Here is a 9245-nt window from a genome sequence, read left to right on the forward strand (position 1 = left end):
CGAACAAGAGCTGTCATGACTAACAACGAAGACCCGGAAGAATTGTTGCTTTAACCTCTGCAAGACAAACATCTAAAGAATCGACAGTACAATTCGAATCGAATTTTTGAGAAATGGCGACGTCAGCTGTGTGAAAACATTAAAGTACAATTTGAGTCGGATTTATTTTTTAAGAAGTCGTCAATTTAAAAATAGATAAAATGTGATTCGGTCGACTTATATGCAAAAATTAAAAATCCGTCGCTTTTAAATTAAGTATTTAAAACATTAAATTCGCTGTATTAGCTAAACAGAAAAAAACAAAAAAACAATTGTCGGTGTTAAATGAAGAAGTTAAAATTCGATTCGATTTTCTATAAAAAATAAGTCGCTTTTGATTAAAGAAGTTTAAATGGGATTCGGTTGGATTTTCTAGACAATGACGTTGCATTAAAATGAAAATTTAAAATACGATTCTGTTGTTGCCTTTTTTTGCAACAGTCCTCGCATTTAAATGAAGAACGGGAAATGTGATTCGCGTGTAAATAAACAAGGCCGATAGCAACTATTCGGGTGCTCTCGTGTAATTAATGAATTCATGAATGTAGGATTGACATGAAACTCTAAAAGATAAACTAAAATGACCGAAAAATGGGCTGAAATGACTTAAATAAATAAAAAGTAAATAACTTAGAATGCCATCAATGAACTTAAGGATGAATTGAATGACCTTAAGAATGACTTGAATGCTTAAAAAATAACTGGAATCCTTCAAAAACAACTTGAATGATCTAGAGAATGACTTGAATGGCTTTGAGACTGCCTGGTTGTGAAATGGATGATCATTTTACATTAAATTAATACAGAAAAGCGACCCCCACTTTATATCAAAATAAGTACAGCATGTAGTAAGAACAGATACTGCTCTTTGATCTTGACCGAAAGGCAAAGAAAATGGTATTTATTTGGCCCCCCCACCGAGCAAATTAGGCACAACGCCGATTATTAAAGGACCAGCTCCCCGGGGAGTAGGGGAGCTTGATAGTGACAGTTGGTTTGAAGGGTTACCACTACATTGATTAAGATCTTATATGTGGGGTTTTCCTCACATATGGTCTTTGCTTGCAGTATCTGTCGGAACAGATGGTATTTATTTGCTCCCCCACCAAGCAAATTAGGCACAAGGCCGATTTTTAATGTGAGGAGTGAAGGGAGGGGGAAGGGAAAAAGGGGACCAGCTCCCGAGAGGTGGGAAATGGGAGCTGGTTAAAGGTCAGGCATGTGGGGTTGCCCCCACATATGGTCTTTGCTAGTCATAGCTAGTCATAGCTTGCAGTATCTGTCGGGACAGATACTACACTTTGATCTTGGCCAAAAGGCCAAGAAAAAGCTATTTATTTGCTCCCCCACCGAGCAAATAAGACACAAGACCGATTTGTAATATGAGAAGTGAAAGAGAAATGGGGACCAAATCCCCGGGGAGTTGGGGAGCTTGATAGTGACAATTAGTATGAAGGGTTTCCTCTATATTGACAAAGGTAATATATGTGGGGTTGGTATTTATTTGCTCTCCCACCGAGCCGATTGTTAATGTGAGGATTGAAGGGGAAATGGGGACCAGCTCCCCGGGGCGTAGGCGGCTGGCTAGTAGCAATTGGTATGAAGGGTTGCCCCTACATTGACCAAGGTCTCATACGTTGGGTTGGTATTTATTTGCCCCCCCACCGATCAAATTAGGTACAAGGCCGATATTTTATGTGAGGAGTGAAGGGGAAATGGGAACCAACTCCTCGTGGAGTAGGGGAGCTGGATAGTGACAATTGGTATGAAAGGTTGCCCCTACATTGACAAAGCTCTTATATGTGGGATTGATAATTATTTGCTCCCCCACCGAGCAAATTAGGCACAAGTCCGATTTTTAATGTGAAAAGTGAAGGGGAAATGAGGACCAGCTCTCCGGGGAGTAGGGGAGCTGGATCGTTAAAATTGGTATGAACGGTTGCCCTTACATTGACCAAGGTATTATATGTGGGGTCGCCCCTACATATGGTCTTTGCTTGCAGTATCTGCCGGAACAGATATTACACTTTGATCTTGGCCAAAATGCCAAGAAAAGGGTATTTATTTGCTCCCCCACCTAGCAAATACAGCACAAGGCCGATTTTTAATGTAAGGAGTGAAGAGGGGGTATTTATTTGCAACCCCACCGAGCAAATTAGGCACAAGACCATTTTTAATGTGTGGAATGAAGGGGAAATAGGGATCAACTCCCGAGGAGTAGGGGAGGTTGATAGTGATAATTGGTATGAAGGGTTCCCCCTACATTGACCAAGGTCTTATATCTGGGGTTGAACCTACATATGGTCTTTGCTTGCATTATCTGCCCGACAGATGGTGTTTATTTGCTCCCCCACTGAGCAAATTAGGCACAAGGCCGTTTTTAATGTGAGGTAAAAACCAGCTCCCCTAAAAGGGGTCACTCTGGTTACCAAAAATAATAATTGTCCCAGTATAGAGGGTTTCCCCTCCATTGACTGGTACAAATTATCTTAAGTGCAGCATCTGCCGGAACAGATGGTATTTATTTGCTCCCCCACCGAGCAAATTAGGCACAAGGCCGATTTTTAATGTGAGGAGTGAAGGGAGGGGGAAGGGAAAAAGGGGACCAGCTCCCGAGAGGGTGGAAATGGAAGCTGGTTAATGGTCAGGCATGTGGGGTTGCCCCCACATCTGGTCTTTGCTAGTCATAGCTTGCAGCATCTGCCGGAACAGATACTACACTTCGATCTTGCCGAAAATGCCAAGAAAAACTTAAAAAGCTAAGAACAGCATCTATTAACAACAGACCTTTTATCTTAACCAAAAAGGCCAAGCACAAAAGTGTTACGGACAGACCGACAGACCACCGACCGACTGACAGAGTGACTTATAGAGTCGCTTGCACACGACTAAAAGGAGTAGTCATTTTTGTGAGTGCTAGCTGTGGCTAGCCGTGTAATGTGGGTTAGCTGTGCCTGACCGTGTAGCCCCAGTGCCGCTAAGGAGTACCCGACAAAGACAGATACTACATTCCTGCCCGGTTAGTCAAGATTAGATCAAGGAATGTTCATGATTAGCACCGCAGTCATTTGCTTATAAAAGAAAGAGAAGAAATCTTAAACTCGAACCCTGAGCGACTCGAGACAAAAACGCCATATGCAAATTGAGACGCAGCCAGGTTATACAATCTATAAAGCCAATCTGGTGTCAGTTTTAGAAAGCTTTTTTTGTGATTGTATCCAAAAGGGACCAGGACAGACTTTTGTTACATGTGTTTCAACGCGGTGAACTTGCCAATCTGAAAAGTCTTCATTTTTTAATTAACTCAGATATTCAAGGATTAGAATTATTACAGAAATATTCATTTTAAACAAATAAATATCCGTTTATTTTGATAATATTGCGTAGTAATTTGGCTTACAAACGTATTTTATTCGGATTTTATTTTGACATTGAATCAACGCTTCTATCACTGAAAAATTTAATCTGACTATATATATATATATATATATATATATATATATATGTATATATATATATATATGTATATATGCTCTTTATTTGTTTTTACATAAGCAGTAATTTGTTGTTACGCAGTCATGAGCATATTTCGGTAAACTAGGTACAATATACTAGATCTTTTTTCTAGGCGATACTGCTTATGGGAAACCAAAGTTTCAATGAAAATATAAGGTCTTTCCCCTCACATGGATTTAATATCCGGATGTTTTGTCAAATGTATTATTCACAACATAGTTCGAAAAAAAAAAACAACTTAGAATGCTCTCATTATTGTGAAGTTATATTAGATTATTTTGGAATTCGGCTATAAAATTAATGAAGTCTTAGTGACCGCGTATTTATATGTGCGCGTGTTTATGCGTATGTGTTTTCTTAAGTGTTTACGAAATAGAAGAAAAGCTTTTTTCGGATTCCTTTTCTCATATTAGTTTACTATTTTCAAATATAATTGTTTTGAAAATGTAATTATATATGATTCGACCAAATACATCCGCTGCTCACTTGGTGACCTACCGGCTGATATTTCTTTCTGGTCAGAGTAAAAGTAATTGTGTTTATCTAATGCAATCTTATTAATCACAATCATTTCGTTATCACGATGACATCTGTGCGTGGATTTAGTGCTGTCACAAAATACGCATGCTTGTTTTGTCCAATGTCACCTTTCGCCATTTTGAATTAAACGCTGTTGCTTAGGGTTTACTTATTTTCTATTCCATCATGCGAATGTGATCTTTTTTCCTTGTGATTATATTTTTGGCTCCATTCTCCTGCCGTAAACGTCAATTTTCACAATTATTTATTTTTCTATTTTTTATTATGTTAAGCGTAATATTGTTATATATATATATATATATATATATATATATATTTATAAAGTAATAGGGTTCGTGTGTTTCTGTCTGTGTGTACAGCTCCCCATCATCAACGAAATATAAAGGAGGTAAGAGGGTAGATCTCTCCTGGTAGAGAAACATTAGAACCCATTTTAGGATGTTTCTGTTATAGGAGACATAAGAATCTATGCCTAATTTCTTTATATACTAGTCTACAAACCACCCCCATATCGAATGACTTATGCTCATTTGCATATCACATTATATTAAATCTCTTTAACTAATTACCTCGACCTTATTACATATTGGAAATATTCTAATCATTTCAACTGTACTATTTACAAAATCTATTTAACATTTAATTATTTAATATATTTTCATTTAATTTTATATTCGATTTATTTCACTTTACGTATATTATCAAAACAATTCATTGGCGAGGAAAGCTTTATGTTTTGGGATTGTATTGAAAATGTAATGGAAATTTCAATTTCGTTCCGTTTTAATCTTTTATATTTTACTTGCCAATATAATTGAAAGAATACAATTCAACTATCGTAATTTTATATAAATAAACAAAAACAAATATTTTAAAATAAAACGTTATTAAAAAAGAAATAATTTTATTTTTAAATGAAAAAAATCAATTTAGTAAAATAATTGTATTAAACACCCCCAGCCTTGTCAGCAAACCTGTAAACCTATAAAAGTTAACATTTCGAATGTAAACAGTGATTTTTCGATTTTGTTAGCGCTTGCCGCAATTAAAGACAATTAAAACGGAACTAACTTTATTTCCATTCTATTTTTTAAACAACCCCCAAAACATAACGCTCTCTTCCAGTTATAGCCAATTTTTTTTTAATTAAATAAAACAGGTCAAAATAAACAGATAAGCGCATTTTCTTTTACATTTTTCTTACAACCATTGTCATTTAACCAACTGCAGGATACCGTTACTTTTGTGGAGATGTTTTGAAAATGGCACGGAGATTATAATTTCGTTCCAATTTAATCTTTCTGGTCGAGCCTATTTCGAAAGCCTGTCTTATCATAGATTTGAACTACAAATAATTTATTACATTTTGATTATTACTATCTTAAGACTTAAAGCTTATATTTATTTCATTTTTCTATTTATATATTGAATTAGTTATTTCCAGTCTTATTTAAACTTAGTGCTTTCTTTAAACCGGATGAACCTTTTATAAAAATATGAGTTTAACGTAAAGAACACGAACAAGGTTTTATTCAACTGAATTTCTTCCAGTTTACTAACAAAATATATAAATTTAAAATAATAAAATAAAAAGGTTATGTAATTTAAAAGAAATACACGTACTCACAAAAGCAGAACTTTTTTTACACATTTTTTTCTTTAAAACCATAACAATGAGACTAACAATTACCTAGATCTTAGTAATTATTTGTTTTAATAGAACTGTTTTAATTGTACTGTTTACTTAGTTAACTTAAGTTGGTATTACATTTATTTTACATTTACTTTTTTTTTTTTAATTATTACTTTTAGACTGTGACGTTTACACCCGGAAGTAATGAGTCACACGTAGGTCGCTTTTATTCATTCCTTTTGGTCAAGATCAAAGTGTAGTATCTGTTCTTCAGATGCTGCACTTCATTTTCTTGTTCTCTTTCGGTGGAGGAGAAATCCTTCACGACTGAGACAATTTTTATTTTTGTACCTTTTCTCCACGTTAAATAACGACCCTGGTGTCTAACTCTGTCCCGTGGGGAGGCATAGTAAATAGGTACAATATAATTGTTTATAATTGTACTATTCAGAAATATTATTTATAGTTCGTCCATTTCAGTTAGTATACATTTCCTTTACGCTTAATTAATTTACAATCATTAATATCGTTAAACAATTCCGTTTAAAACCGAAATTATGCCACCCAAACGAAGTAGAAACGAAAGTGAGGAAGAAAGAATGGAAAGATTGGAAGCTAATAGACTAAGAGTTGCTGCAATTCGCTCCAATGAAAACAATTCAGATAGAGAAAGACGTCTAGAACTTAACAGGATACGTCAAAGAGAAAGGAGAGCAAGACTGTCAGATTTGGAAAGAGAAACCCAACGTGAAGCTGACAGAACTAGAGATGCTGTAAGGCGGTTAAATTCATCACAAGATGAAATTCAAGAAAGGCAAAGATATGCACTGGAAAGAGAAGCAATATTACGATCGAATGAATTATATGAGGTAAGTAGACGTACACAAGGTCAGTTGAGAGTGGCTCAACGACATCAGAATGAATCGGAAACCCAACGAAGCTTTCGCCTATACCAAGGGCAACAACGAGAGGCTGCATGGAGAGAGAGTATGACTTTGCCCCAGCAATTGACAGAAAACGAGGCAGCTAGACAACGAATGACTGCTTTGAGACACCATGAAATAGAACACTGCAATAGAAAAGGATTGCTCTACAACAAAAATGACTCTCTCACTACAGCTGATATAGGAAAAATGGACAAAGTATGTCAACATTGCTCAGCTGTAAAATTTAAAGGAGAAACCCCTGGTTGTTGTTGTTCTTCTGGCAAAGTTGTGCTTGATAGCTTTCCACCACTGCCTCAGTTGCTTCAAGATTTGCTCTCCGGCAATGGTCCCATCTCTAAAGATTTTCTGCAAAATCTACGCAGTTATAACAATTGTTTTGCAATGACATCATTTGGTCACAAAATTGCGGCAGTACATGGGTGGAATCCTTCTTTTAGAATTCGAGGCCAGGTTTGCCACCAGATTGGGAGTCTTTTACCACCTGAAGATGAAACAGCAAAGTTTATTCAAGTCTACTTCTTGGATAGTCTGGAAGAGGAACTACATAATCGGGGACGTGACAGTAGACTCAATAGAGACATTCTCCAAAGTCTGACTGAATTTTTACATGAGAACAACAGCTTCATTTGTCAGCTGAAAACAACAAAGGAGAGGATTGAAGAAGAACACTTGGTAGAACATAAAGTTGTCATAAGGGAAGACCGAAGGCCGCAAGAAGAGCATCCACGGCGATTCAATGCTCCAACAACAACGTATGAGATTGGAATATTAATGGAGAATGAACCAACAGCTAACCGGGATATTGTCTTGCGTTTTAGAAATGATACATTAAAATGGATCTCCGAACTACATCCCCTCTACGATACTTTAATGTACCCGTTAATGTACCCCTATGGTTCTCCATCTTACAACATCTACATGAAGGCATCCAATGGGCGAAAAGTTACCCAACAGCAATTTTATTCGTACCATTTAATGACTCGGCCTGGAAACTATTTTCTCTGGTACCGAAGGCTATTTCAACAATGGCTGGTGGATGTGTACTGCAAGATTGAAACAGAACGTTTACAGTTCCTGAGGCGTGAGCAACAGACCCTGAGAGCTGACAATTATAGCAACTTGAGAGATTCAATTCTTAGGGAGGATGGGAATCCAGAACAGTTTGGTCAACGAGTTGTACTTCCGGCAACTTATACAGGAGGCCCTCGATACATGTTTGAGCGTCAAAGTGATGCCATGGCATATGTTCGGCGAATGGGCCGAGCCGACCTCTTCATCACGTTCACAACAAATCCAAAGTGGACAGAAATTACAGAGAATTGTCTTCAAGGGCAAGACCCTCAGGATCGTCCAGATATTGTTGCCAGGGTTTTCAGGCAGAAGCTAAAAAAGTTACTTGAATTTATTAAAAAGGGAGGATTTGGCAGGTTGAGGGCTTTCCTGTACACTATTGAATATCAAAAAAGAGGACTGCCGCATGCACACATCCTCACCTGGCAGGCCCCAGAGGACAAACTTCTACCAGAAAAAATGGATCTCTGCATATCTGCAGAGATCCCTGACAAAGAGGAAGATCCTGATCTTCATGCTAAAGTGATGGCACATATGGTGCATGGACCTTGTGGACCATTTAATCCAAATTGTCCATGTATGATTGACAACAAATGTTCCAAAAAATACCCAAAAGAATTTCTTCAGTGTACCGAGCAAGGCCAAGACTCTTACCCCAAGTACAGGCGAAGAAAACCAGAAGATGGAGGCCAGACTGGTACAATAAGGATGAAGAGAAATGGTCGGTATGTTAATCAAGAAATAACAAACTAGTGGATTGTTCCGTACAACAAGGTCCTCCTTCAGCAGTTCAACGCTCACATTAACGTAGAAATTTGCAGCTCGATCCAAAGCATCAAATATGTCCTCAAATACGTGAATAAAGGATGTGATCAAGCAGTGTTTGAACTACAAAGAACTGATGGAGCAGCTAACCAACAAGGCCAAGTACAAAGTCACATTGTGGATGAGATCCAGCAGTTCCAGAATGCAAGGTATGTCGGCAGTTCAGAGGCGGCCTGGAGGATATTGGAACATCCCATCCATGAACTTTTCCCCCCAATTGTACAACTTTCTGTTCATCTTGAAAATGGGCAGCATGTCATGTTCTCAGCTGATACTGCTCTGGAACGAGCCCAAGGTCCACCGCCTGCCACAACTTTGACAGCATTTTTTCAACTCTGCAAGGGGTCTCAAATACGTAGAAGTCCCTGAGTTTTACACTTGGAACAAATCGACAAAGAAATGGATGAGAAGAATGCGTGGGGTACAAGTTGAAGGTACTGAAAATGATGATGTATGGAAGGCACCATGCATTGGGAGAATCTACACGATTAGTCCAAAAGCAGGGGAGTGTTATTTCTTACGCCTGTTGCTCAATGAGGTTGCTGGTCCAACTTCATTTCAAGATTTGCGAGCATACAATGGTCAGGTGTTTGAAACATACAGAGCAGCGTGCCTTGCTCGAGGCCTTCTAGAAAATGACCATCACTTGCATCAAGCAGTAGGAGAGGCAAGTG

At 37.7% G+C, this 9245-nt stretch overlaps 1 pseudogene; it reads right to left on the minus strand.

Annotated features, from left to right (window-relative positions):
* Positions 1 to 1206: 1206 nt before the first annotated feature.
* On the minus strand, positions 1207 to 1370 carry LOC145267337 (U2 spliceosomal RNA; annotated as a pseudogene).
* Positions 1371 to 9245: the final 7875 nt, after the last annotated feature.

This window comes from Euprymna scolopes, chromosome 42 (genome assembly GCF_053919585.1).
Source record: "Euprymna scolopes isolate OS-2025 chromosome 42, ASM5391958v1, whole genome shotgun sequence".
Classification (NCBI taxonomy): Eukaryota; Metazoa; Mollusca; class Cephalopoda; order Sepiida; family Sepiolidae; genus Euprymna; species Euprymna scolopes.